General features: G+C 43.4%; 1 protein-coding gene across 2 annotated transcripts in view; it reads right to left on the reverse strand.

The window, feature by feature from the left end:
* The window catches only part of CHCHD3 (coiled-coil-helix-coiled-coil-helix domain containing 3), a 248,724-nt gene that overhangs the window by 40,847 nt on the left and 194,368 nt on the right, over window positions 1–13,509 (reverse strand). The gene's annotated exons all lie outside the window — the stretch shown is intronic.

Here is a 13,509-nt window from a genome sequence, read left to right on the forward strand (position 1 = left end):
CTATAGTTCCCCAGCCCCTCCTTTCCCCCCTTTTTAAAAATGGGCACTATGTTAGCCCTCCTCCAGTCTTCCAGCACCTCTACTGTTATGCATAGGTTTGCAAATATTATCGCCAGTGATTCTACAGCTCCATTATTCACCTCTTCCCAACTGCTCATTGAAGAATTTTGTTGCATTTAACCAATGAACAAGTGAACTGAGTGTTCACTGACAGTGCTGTCTTCCTGAGTCTGCAGACAGAATGAAATAACAGCTCAGACGTGAATTTTCCTGTTCATTTCAATGGGTTGTTAATACTGAAATCTAAAGATGACGATCCCAAACTACTTCCCCACACCTCCACAGGTGCTAAAAGTCCCAACAGTTTCCAGGCCAGTTGCTAATCCCTCCAGCATCACCCCCACCCTCCAGCTACCTACAAGGCAGTTGTATTGTCAGTACAAACATCTGCAACATACTTAAAAATGAAAATGTGGGGACAACATAAACTAACTTGAATTTAGTTTCAAAATTAATAACACCAGGACTATTGTTCTGGTTGTATTATACATTTTCCTAATTTAAATGAAGCTGCCACAGAATTTTCAGTCTGCTGCCCCAGAGTGTCTTGCTGAAGAATCTAGGGCTAGATTGCCAAAGAGTATTCAGCACTCGGTTATTAACTAAGGTCCATCAGTGGGTTTCCTATGGCACTTTGAATTCCAGAGTCCATTGTGTTTCCATATGGACACACAAAGGTGCACTGCACTTAAAAATGAACCTGTGCTCAGAAAAGTAGCTGCTTAAAATGACACGTTCCACTCCCCCTGGGTAACTTCGAATCACATCAGGTTCCTACAGTGAAAAAACAATTCCTCACTCCAATTAATCCTACAGAACTCACACAGTTAAGGGAGATTCTATTTTGAGCTAGATTCTATTTTGCTTCATGCATCATCAACATAACTACCAGATGCTAAATTCTACCTAGTGAATCTTTATGACTGGTGATGATGGAACAGGCAGAAAGAACTCAGCTTGATTTGCAGGTCACATATGGAACTTGTAATGCTGGTAATTAAAAAAAAAAAAAAAAACAACCCAAACCCCAAACAAAATCCCCCCTACCAAAACAAGAAAATCTAAACAACTTTTGACTTATGACCTAGTTCAATTTGAACTAGAAGCCAGTGAGGGAACCTAAATACTACATGGATCCTCACAATACTATTTTTTACAAAATCCATTTTCTGAATATAACAGCACTTTGCAATAAAGTGAGTATTTGGTGTTAGCCGTTTCCAAACTGTTTAATGCACACTTCTGTTTGACAACGGTGATTGCACTTAGCTGGATTCTATACAGAGTGACTGCAGTCTATTTTCTTCACTTATTTTGCAGCTCAAGTATTAGATCAACACTACTGCAAAAAAAGAAAAGAACTGGTTAATTACGACTAGCAGCAAATGAGCTATAATGGAGGTGTTATGAATGTAAATCAGTGACGCCTGATGCAGCAACAGCAGCATCTGTGCATGCAGCTTGCAAAGTAATGAGATTGTGATGATGTACTGGCATCCTGCTTTGATCACTTCATCTCGTTCAAGAGCTCTGCTGGGAAAACAAAGGTTAGTGGACTGACCTCCCTTCCTGCAGCTTGCACATGCACAAATAATATTAGCAATTGATCAAGGACTGATTTCTTTCCAACCCCTTTTCAGAACGGATGGTTTCATAGTTGGAGGCCATGGGTAAACAGATAGCACAAACTCCTACAATATGAAGTGTCATGTTCTAACATGTTGAGGTAATTGGCAATTCATTCTTCACCCTGTAACCAGAAACAGGTGTATGCTACTTTAAAAAAACATACCATCAACTGTGCAAAATGTGTTCCCTCTCATGCAAACAGGTTTGCTGGTACGTGCTCAAATGCGGGGGCAGTGAGATTTGTAGATTTTCAATCTACAGATGGCTCAGATGCAATAAAAAAAGAATTTGTAAATCTTAGCAACACAAGATTAAAGAAACAGAACAAATGCATCAAAAAAGACTGCATTTTTTAGCCTCCCTTTGTTTTAATACTGTAATTGGGAAAGAGTTAACTTGTGTTTATGTTAATTCCCAACAAAGCATGTTTAACACATTTAAACAAGAGGCTTTAGTCTTGAAAGGGATTGTGAAGCCAGATGCATCACTGCCGAGTTTATTTGCCAGCTACACTAAGAACCAGCAGTTCATACTGGTTGTGGGTCACTCAAGAAACTGCAGCCAGCAGCAAGAGCAGCCCTTAATGAGCACATCTATCAATTTTCAGGGGACTTGGTTGATTACCATTACACAAAAATAAGTACCATGCCAATTTAACTGTTGGCTACTGAAGCGTGAAGGAAGTGTTTCACTCACTTGATTTCATAAGGAAGTCTATAAAATTACTTAACATGTCCATGTGAGGAGATATCGGAGGCTGGAGGCATTTTAACACAAGTGTGTGTCCATCCACGTTAACGTGTGATGATGGGAAAAGATTCAAGCTGCACTAGTACATTATCTAAATAGATGTCTTCTTCCTATGCTCATTTTGAAGGGTTATTCCATCAAATTACCTTCCAGAAAAATCTGTATTTTTCCTATTTTAATGAAATCATTAAGTTAATGTCAACAAAAAGAAGTTTCTAACTACTGACTTGTTCAAGTCTTAAAGAAAAGCTTTTTTAAAATCTCACATGCAAATGCCAAGCTAAGTGAAAAACTGGTGATTACTTGAGGGGAGCATCTTTAATTTACCTAAGGTTTATACAAGGGGAAGGAGAAAAAGACATACAAGACATGGCTTAGTTCTCTTAATGAACAGGTTTATTATAGTACTGCTTTAAAAAATGAATAAATAGGTGAGTAGACCTACCATAAACCCACTGAAACCTTATTTGTTGGTCTACAGACATAGTTCTCAACACTCAAGTTATATTTGTTGAGCATCTCAACAAAATACTTAACATTTACATGCAAACTAACATGATTCTGTGCTTAAATTACAGCACATGAAGAAATCACAGATTCTTTTCTAAAATCCTCCGCTTCCACTTCATTCAGAATGAATCTACTTCTACCTAAAATGTACTTAATTAATATTTCATACAGCTTTGTTGGGTATTCTACATTCCTAATGGATTGTATTGATCAGAGCAAGAAACTTGAATGTCTATACCGCTGTAGAAGAAACTAAAATTGTCATAGATGAAGTGATCATTGTTTCATAGGTTTAATATGTTGAGTGGAGCTTCTGCAAAGCAGAGGCAACAAATAATGTTTCGGACTCAGACATGTTGAAACTCTGTTCAAATTGTGTCCCTATAGACATCATACACAGACTACATAATACCACTTAAACTCAGGTCTACCATGCTGACCAATATTGTATCATTGTTTCGTTGTTTACCAGGGCCTGCTGGAGGGTTTTGATGCCGTACGCGAACTATGACTTTGGCATCCCCACCGCCTCCCCCCTGCACATTCAATGTAGAGAAAAATGAGACGTCTAGAATGAACTTTTAAATTATTTACTTGGCATTGGAAATGAACAATGTAAACATAAAAATAGATTATTATTTTTTTTTTTTACTTTTCATTAATACTAACACAATTATTCTGTATAAAAAAAATTACCTTCCGTCTAATTTGGCACCCCTTAAAGCCTGGCGCCCCTGGTGACCGCCTAGTTTGCCTATATGGTCAGGCCAGCCCTGTTGCAGACCTGCCATCTGTCAGCATCCATCTGCTGTCTCTTGGCTTTTACTTAAATTGCAAGCTCTTTGCAGCAGTGACTGTCTTTTTGTTCTGTGTTTGTACAGTGCCTGGCAAACTGGGATCCAGTGCATGACTAGGGCTCTTAAGCACTACAGTAAGGCAAACAACAACAACACTGTGCATTCCCTCTAGCATAACTTGTTATCCAAACAACAAGAGTCCCTCATTCATGATGTGTAGGTTGTGCTATAAATCGTGCCATGTTCCCCCCTAAGGTTCCCACTGGGTTTGAACATTTCAGTATGGAATTATTTTCAGAACACTGAAATCCAGAATTTAATTGCAACTTTTAGTCCTGAGGGAATTCTGCACCAAAACATTAAAAATTGTGCATATTTTATTTGTCAAAGTAACATAATATAATCAGACCATTTTCAAATATTTTGGTAATTTATTACAAAATACTTGTCAGCAAGTATGTCTGTAATAATACAGACAACAAAAAAAGATTCAGGAACTGTTTTTTGACAAATAGATTCCTTAGTAGGCATATTAGCACATCCATATGGCTCCACAGCGAGGGACAGAGTCTTGCATGCATACACGCCCAGCCCTGCCCCCGTGATCCAGGTGTAGGGCAGGCAGGCTCAACCCAGCAGGATACAAGTGTGCAGGGGCTTATTGTAGGGAGATCCAGGTGTGGGGTGAGAGGGTTCTGTGTGGGGCAATCTGGGTGCTGGTGGCTCAGTAGGGTGTCTGGGGGCAGGGGGCAATCTGGATGCATGGGGGCTCATTGGGGAGTTCTGCGGGGTTGTCCAGGTGAAGGTGGTAGACTCAGCAGGGGTGGTGTGGGGGAGAGGGGGCTCGGCAGGGGAGTCTAGGTGCAGGGTGCTCAGCAGCAGGGGTTTGGGTACTGGAGAAGTGGGGCTTAGTCAGGTGGGGGTCTGGGTGCAGCTGGTTGGGACTCAGTGCAGTGGGGGTCCAGGTGCAGGAGGCTCGGCGGGGTTGGTCTGTGCGGAGATGGGTGTCCAAATGCCAGGGGTGAGGCTCAGCGGGAGGGGAGGGGGATCTGGGTGTGTGTGGGGTCTGGATGCACGGGGGTTGGGCAGATTGGGGGACAGCTCCTCATACAGTGACCTCTCCCGCCATGGCTGGGGAGCAGTAGAGGTAGGAAGTGGGGGGTGGTGGGGGTGCGGACCTTCCTGCAGCTGAAGGAGGTTCCAGGGGATGGGTCTGACCTCGCCCTGGGAGCAGCCCATACAGGGAAAGAGGAAGTGCTGTCCCCACCCAGCTCAGCTGGGACTAGCAGCTGGAGCCCAGCACAGGGTAGGAACCACCGGCTGTGGTGTCCCCAGCCCTGCCTCCCGATGCAGTGATTTACATCTCCCCCGGCTGCTCCCGAGCCCGAAACAGACGTGTTCCTCCCTCCACCCCCGACCACTGCTTGGGAGGGGTGCATGAATCAGTTTTTCTGCAGAGAAAGAATAAAATCTGTGGGGGACATTAATTCTCCACTTGCGCAGTGATGCCGAATTCCCTCAGGAGTAAACTTTGCCACTAACTTATTGAATAACCTGGAGTGAGTCCAACCTCTGTGCCTCAGTGTTGGAAAATTAAATGTCATGTAAAAATAATGTAAAATGTGCATGCTACAATTTACCCTTAGACATACTGTGAGGATTACTTAATATTAGCACAGCACTTACACATGTGGGGTTTTAAGAATAGTATTGTCTAATATTTTACCAGGGGCAAGTAAAAATAAAATGACTGAGTGCTAATACAGCACTAATAAGTTCCGTGCTACCTTTATAAGAGGAAGAAGCTAGTTACCTCAATTTTTTTTTTTAGATTCCAATGACCTCTGCCAAGCAGGGCTTCTAAAGAAGTCAGTGGGAGTTCAGCTCAGTGAAGGGCTGCAGAATCTGGCCCACTGTTTCCAAATATGTTTCAGTTTTCAGTTATTCAAAGACACTATGTCGTATTTTTGCTGGTATTCAGTAAATACTACATATTATTTTAAAAGTGAATTAATGCTCATGAAAGGTGAAAGCATGGAAGATTGAAGCTATTTATCCATAAAATGTGTCTAAACACAGGCAACAGCGCAAGCTATCTAGGTATTGCGATGAGCTCCCCATCTATGGAGTCTATAAGTTCAACAAGAAGACTACTGAATTCATTTTCATAAAACCCTTGTAAAACCCATTTTTCAGATGGGGACGCTGAGGTACAGGATGATTAAGTGACTCACCCAAGATTACACTGGTGATAGAGCAGGGAACTAAACCCAGATCTCCTCAGACCTGTCCAGTGCTTCAACCACAAGACCATCCTTTCTCTCTGCACTGCACTTTTAAAGTACAGAAAGTTAACACCATTGCTTTAGGATCGGGCAATAATATTTCAAGGTCTGTTTTTTTCCTTGTTCATTTAGACAAAGGACAAGTTGACAATAACCTCTTCCTAAACTTTTACTGTAGTACTTTCTTTAGGTCAACAAGTTAAGTAAAGATGATTCAATAAATTGAGCGTATCTCCTTCCTGACGTATGTACAATTGACCATAAATGATCAAAAGCAATCTGTGCTCCTAAATTCACTTTCCAGACAGGGACCTGAAAGTGTTTTACAAACATGAATAAATTAAATTTCACAGCACACTAGTTGCCAGTTGGAGGAATACCTCATTATTATCCTCTGCCACGCCCTCTGGTTCTCCCATCCAATTCTGGATCCAAAGTTCTAAGCTTCAAGGCCCTGAACAGGCAGATGCCTGGCTATCATATATATATATCATGTCTCCCATCAGAGCTGTGGAAGTTATCTAGGATCAGGTGAAACTATCAGGTCCCACATAGAAAGAATATTTAGAGGAAGGTTCTAAACTAGCCACTACAGTAAACTCACTGTGAAAAGAGATCAGAATAAGCTGAGAGGTCTTACTAAAAACATTGTGCATTCCCTCTAGCATAAAGTTAGATCAATCACAAGAGCCAACTCTTCACAGAGGCAATCCCCACAACTGTAGGGCTCAACAACATACAGGCAACCTCACAGTGAGCGGAGAAAAACAAACAAAATCCACCAGTAACATCCATCAGTAGGCCAAACTGAGTGGTACATAGAGGCCTCTATGGCCACATCTACCCTACACACCACTGGGGGCAGCATATAGTGTATGTATAGCTACATGCTGCAGTGAAAGCAACACACTCTTTTCCCCTGCTGGAATCTTTCCCTGAAGCAGGGGAAGGGTTTAGCAGCAGAGAGTTGGTGGAGCCTTTCCCTGCTGCACCCCCAGCTGCCGGAGTATTTCCCTGCTGCGGGGAAGGGCTCCAGCAATGGAGAGCTGCCCGAGCCTTTCCCCATTGTGGAAGTCGTTCCCTGAGATGAAGAGAGGCTCCACAGTGGGGAGCTGCCCAAGCCTTTCCTTGTCACCTCCCCCCTGCAAGCGCCATTCCCCGCTTGGGGAGTCTTTTAATGAGACAGGAAAAGGCTCCAGAAGCAGGGAGGCAGAGGGACACTGTAAAAAATAGCAGCATAGACAGGGAGGCACTGCTTAGGCAAATAGAGAGAAAGTGTAGGGAATGGACTCTCGGACATACCCACCCCCTTCAGGTATGCCTTTACTCTACTTGTCTGAGACACTGCTATTTAGATCTGTGCTGGGGGCTATGAGGTTATGCTCTCTATATGCCACTGAAAAAAACTGTGCAATGTACACATACCTATGGCTAAAAACTATCTGTGTACCTTCATTTTATACTGGTGTCTAGATGTCGGAGTGTTTGGCACTCTATAAACAGAGACAGAAAAACAGTGTTACAAAGCAGGAGGCCCAGAATTTGGCTCCCTCAAAGGCATTGGGAGTTTTGGAGCACTGAAGTGACATTCTTCGTTCCTGGAAAGAGGCTTACCTTTGTTTTGCTCTGCAGCAACACCACCTGGACAGTCCACAACAGCGTGACCTAATTCCCAGAGGCCACCTGGATTTCATCACTACCTCACAGCTTGCATTTCCTGGCAAAGTCCCCCAACGACTATGGAAAAGTTCTCTCCAAAACAGCAGCAGTACTAGCAAGGTAGTTTTGTGGCATGGGTCAAAATGGAACTGGTGAGGGGCAATGATACAGTTTGTAAAAATGCACTAATGCACAGCTGTTAAAGCTGAAATCCACCAAATGAAGTAAAAAACCCACAGAGGTGAAGGTAATAACATTTATTTTAGGTAGAATTTGGCCTCTACAATTATTTTATCCCTAACTGAATAATCAAGATGTTACTTGGCTCTGAAGACCATGGGGGAATAAAATGTCACCACTACAGCTGCCAAATTTCCTGCTACCAGCCCTCCAAATTAAAGGAAAAACCCATACAGATGCAAAATGTAATTAGTCAGTAAAAGCCCAAATCCTCACCCAAAGCCCTGCTCATCCTGTAATATTGCATTCTTTTCTTCTTGTGTATACTTCTAATTATGAGGGAGACATCTTCATAATATAATAATTCTGGTTATAATGTAACTGCTGGTAACATAACTCCTACATTAGAAAAGGCAGCATGCTCTAGTAATGTTGTTTTAATATAATTTGTGTACTGCAGGAACTGACTGAACCTGATCATTTAGAATTTGATCAATGTGAATTAGTGTCTTAGAGAGATAAACCATTTGATGATTTAGAATTTGATCAATGTGAATCAGGGCCTTAAAGAGATAAAACATTTATCATGCACATTTGGAATATCACACTAATTCATGCAGCACTGAAGTAGATAATAAGCAGGCATCAATAAATAGTGCAGACAAAATACAGAGGATATATGAGTTCTCTGATACAAGTCTATATAGGGTATTTAGTCTTCTCCCTTTAATGAAAGAATTGTGCATAAAGCCCACTGAAGCCACAAATGACATAATTTCAAGGACTGAAGGGAGGAAGGTAAGGAAAATGCAAGAAAGATAGGTAGATAGTTATTTCAAACTCTTGAAATAAATTTTAATTTAAAAGTTGAAACAGAATTCTAAGCTATCTGGATGAAACTTCCCAAAATTCGAGATGTTTAAAATGATTAGTGGAGCAGCTTTGTAACAATACCACAATTAGTGCTATTAATCTCACACTTTCAACTTGAAATCGTACTAACATGCAGCACATTGGTTTACACATTTAACAGAATTATAAATTTAGCAGTTCAACCTTATTTAATTCTTCTTTTACAGCCAATTAAACAAGCTCTTTAAACATTATTGCTTGAAACCCTGTCCTCCATTCTCACATTCAATTACACTGACACAAGAAGCGGCTGGTGATACCAAAAGAGCATCATCTTTAGGTTTCACTAAATCATTCATAATTTATGTATCAAACCCCACACCAAAGACAGTGTTAAAATAGCATTCATTTAGTTTAACCCCACAAGAGCATGGAAATTTACAGTTTTAAAAAGAGACTTTTACATGAACGAAAATGTGAAATATGGGGTAATAAAATCCATTTGCATCCCAAGTGTCCCTCACTATTTTTGCTAATTATGAAACATATCTGAACTTATAAATGTACTTCCAAATACCTTTTCTTCTAGTCTTTTCTGCCTCTATATAGCAATGAACCATATCTGGAACCACTAATCAGGCTACCCCAACAAACGCTGGCATCTTAGCTTACATACACACTACAGCGTAGGTTGGTATAAGTCAGTGGTTCTCAAACTGTGGGTCGGGACCCCTAAGTCATTTTAATGGGGTCACCAGGGCTGGCTTAGACTTGCTGGGGCCAAAGCCAAAGCCTGGGCCCCACCACCCGGGGCTTCAGCCCTGGGCATCGGGGCTCAGGTTACAGGCCCCCTGCCCTGGACTGAAGCCCTTTGGCTTCAGCTTTGGTTCACCCCACCCAGGGCGGTAAGGCTCAGGCTTCGCCCTCCCAACCCAGGGGGTGGGGTTCAAGTGGGGTCAGGCTTCGGTCCTCTCTCCTAAAATCTCCTGTTGGCTTAGAGTGTCTGCATTAGCAGCGTAGCTGCACCACTGTAAGCTCTGCAGTGTAGCCATAGCGTTGGATAAAACAGGATTGGGCTACAAACCTCCCCTTTTTAAAAAACACCCTTGTATTTGGCCCTCTGTATTTATTATTAGCATGGATTTCAAGGAGACTACTCTCATGCTTAAAATTAGGGATATAATTTTGTCAAGAGATAGAGTCACCCTGCCCCCTCACCCCAGACCTTGTGTCCTTCACATCCCTGGTGTCCTCCACATAAAGTGCCATAGCCATCAGCCTATTGGCTATTCTGGGGTGAATCAATCTTTCTAGTTTTTTTGCTAAAATTTTCAAGAGGTCTTGGTATCATCCCAGTGGGTAACAGGGAACGTTTTAATGTTCAATGACAAGAAAGCCATTTCTCACCCAGGTCTATTTTTAGAGACTGTTGACAAAGTGTATTTGAGTACAACTATCAGAAACTGCTGACAAGACGGATGAGTTTGCCAAGGTGCACTTGGGGACTTGGTCATCTATGGATGACCGTAAACAGGAAACAACTGGCTTCAAAAGTGTTTACGGGAGACAAGGAAGGTGAGATAATATCTTTGACTGGTCAAAATTACTTCACCCATCTTGTCTCCCTCATATCCTGGGACCAACATGGCTACAACAACACTGCAAACAACAATGAAAGATATAGTCTGAGGGTATATCTGCACTGCAGTTAGACACCCACGATTGGCCCACACCAGCTGACAAGGGCTCACAGAGCTCAGGCTAAAGGGCTGTTTAATTGTGGTGTAGACTTTCAGGCTTGGGCTTCAATCCAAACTCTGGGACCCTCCCACCTCACAGGGTCCTCGAGTCTGTGCTCCAGCCCAGGCCTGAATGTCTACACCATAATTAAACAGCCCCTTAGCCTGAGTCAGCTGACACAGGTCAGCTGCAGTTTTTTAACTGCATTGTAGACATACCCTAAGGATCTAATCCACGAATCATGGGACTGGAAGGGACCTCAAGAGGTCATCTAGTCCAGTCCCCTGCACCAATTGCAGGACTAAGTATTATCTAGACCAGGGGTCTCAAACACGTAGCCCGTGGGCCGAATGCGGCCCGTGGGGTTATTTTCTGCGGCCCGCCAGCTTCCCGCGGCCCCCCCAGCATTTACCTAGAGTGGCTCCGGCCTGGCACGCACTGGGGGCAGGGCAGGCTCCCTCCCTGGCTGCCTGCCCTTCCCCCGCACAGCTCTGGGAAGTGGCCGGAACCTGCCGGGGGGGAGGGCACAGGGGTCTGTGTGTTCCCCCATTCCTGGCCAATGGGAGCCTCAGGGGAGGTACCTAGAGGAGCGGCCAGCACAACACACAGACCCCTGTTCCCTCCCCCCCGCTCACTTCTCGGAGTGGCACGCGGGAAGGGCAGGCAGACAGGGAGCCTGCCCTGCCCCCAGTGTGCGCCGGGTCGGACCCGCCCCCTGAACCTCTCCTGCACTGCAACCCCCTGCCCTGAGTCCCCTGCCGCACCCCTCCTGCACCCTAACCCCCTGCCCTGAGCCCCTTGCCGCACCCCTCCTGTACCGCAACCCCCTGCCACACCCCTGCCCTGAGCCCCCTGCCACACCCCTCTGCACCCCAATCTCCTGCCCCGAGCCCCCTGATGCACCCCGGCCCCCTCCTGCACCCCAACCCCCTGCCCTGAGCCCCCTGCACCCCCTGGGGGCAAGGAGGGGGCAGAGTTGGGGTGGGAATTTCAGGGAAGGGGTTGGAATGGGGCAGGGAAGGGGTGGGAAGAGGCAGGGCCTCACAGAACGGGTGGAGTGGGGGCAGAGCCAGGGCAGCGCAGGTTGGGGGTGGTCAGTGGTATAGCCCTTGGGCAAATGTACTAGTCCTCATTATGCCCTTGTGGTCATTTGAGTTTGAAACCCCTGATCTAGACCATTCCTGACAGGTGTTTGTCTAACCTGCTCTTAAAAATCTCCAATGACTGAGATTCCACAACCTCCCTAGGCAATTTATTCCAGTGCTTAACCACCCTGACAGTTAGGAAGTTTTTCCTAATGTCCAACCTAAACCTCCCTTGCTGCCATTTAAGCCCATTGCTTTTTGTCCTATCCTCAGAGGTTAAGAAGAACAATTCTCCCTCCTCCTTTTAACAACCTTTTATGTACTTGAAAACTGTTACCGTGTCCTCTCTCAGTCTACTCTTCTCCAGACTAGACAAACCCAATTTTTTCGATCCTAGATATAACATCAGTTCACCTGTTATGCTTCCTTACTTGCACATGCAGGCCAAACTTCCCTGAAATTATTTTCCTTCAATGGTCATTCATGTCTCTGTTGACAATCAGAAGGAGGAAGTCTCAACAAGTCTGAGGATTTCACAATCCCATTCCCCATATCCCCTTTGCACAACTATTTTTCTGGTTAAAGGAGAACTGAATGGAATGCTTTTCACAACTGGTTTTTAAACTTCCCAGATGATTTTATGTTGTGTGATGTTAGGTACTACACCTAGAACCCTGCTGTTTAGGCCAGGCCTGTAAACATCTGGAAGAGCCAGGCAGTACTTGACTGATTTTGGAAATTGCTGGGGGCTGGAACACGGCAGGCCTCCCAACTCTGCAAACGAAGTCACTGGACATAAGTCACAATAGCTACTACCACCTACCAACTATTCCCTTATTTCATATCTAGTAACATGGATCAGCATTCATGTTGCGCTCTCCATCAGTACCTGGCCTGGGCCAAAAAAGCTAATGATCCAGCCAGCGGACCAAATTCGGTAATGAATCCTGGTCATGTGCCATGTTGCGCATACACTAAGAAAAATATATATTTTTTTAATTAAAGAAAGGAAGGAGGGTGCTAATTAGATGTTTCAAATTCAACGACGTTGATAAAATTAATTAGCCCCATAGATGGAAAGAGAGGGAGGGAAGGAACAACTGAATGATCAATAGCAACCAAACCATCTTCTCACTCCTACTTGCAGTCCCTCCAGATCAAGGTTGAAGCACAGTGTCATTGTGTAGTTCAATCAATACTTGTTCGATGGTCAGAAATGTTCAGTCCATAAGGCTGCAAACCTGGTACCTTTAACCAGCACTAAATTAACATAACACTAAACTAAAAAGAGATTCTCAAATAATATGTAAGTGAATACACAATGAAATGGCAAACAGATCCAACCACTGAAACATGTAGTAATTTTATAGTAAGGTTGTTAAAGACTTATCATTTTATTAAGCTACTATAAACCAGACGTAGTCGGGGGCAGGGTATCAGAGCTCTACATAGGCTTCCACACCTCCACCCAAAATATGGCCACAATTCCATAATTTTTGTCTACAGTATCTATTGGTAGATGGTGAGAGTAAAGGGTTGTAAAAGGTTATTTTCATACTCATACAAAAATGATGAATGGCACTTTCTGCTTAATGGAAGAATTGGCAGAAACTGAAAGTCCAAAGCTAAGGGTCAGAGTCTCTTTGGTCCATCAATTACTGCATCTTCATTTAACCATCCTCAGGTCTAATAATAATTCAACCTGACCTTCGCTATTACAGGCAAAGTTAAATCACTGATTTAAATACCTTTTATGCTAAACACGAATGGGATGACTACTACTGAAATGCAAGGTTGGCACCCAAGTTCTGGAATTACATTAACGAAGATGCATGTTTAAGGAGTAGAGTTTTTCAAAGCATTCTTAAATAGAATCAGGTGTAAATAAATTAATATACTACTAACTGTGCTGTCAATTTCTATGCAATCAAGGTAAATACAATATGGGCTGGTTACCAGATT

This window comes from Lepidochelys kempii, chromosome 1 (assembly GCF_965140285.1).
Source record: "Lepidochelys kempii isolate rLepKem1 chromosome 1, rLepKem1.hap1, whole genome shotgun sequence".
In the NCBI taxonomy this organism is placed as follows: Eukaryota; Metazoa; Chordata; order Testudines; family Cheloniidae; genus Lepidochelys; species Lepidochelys kempii.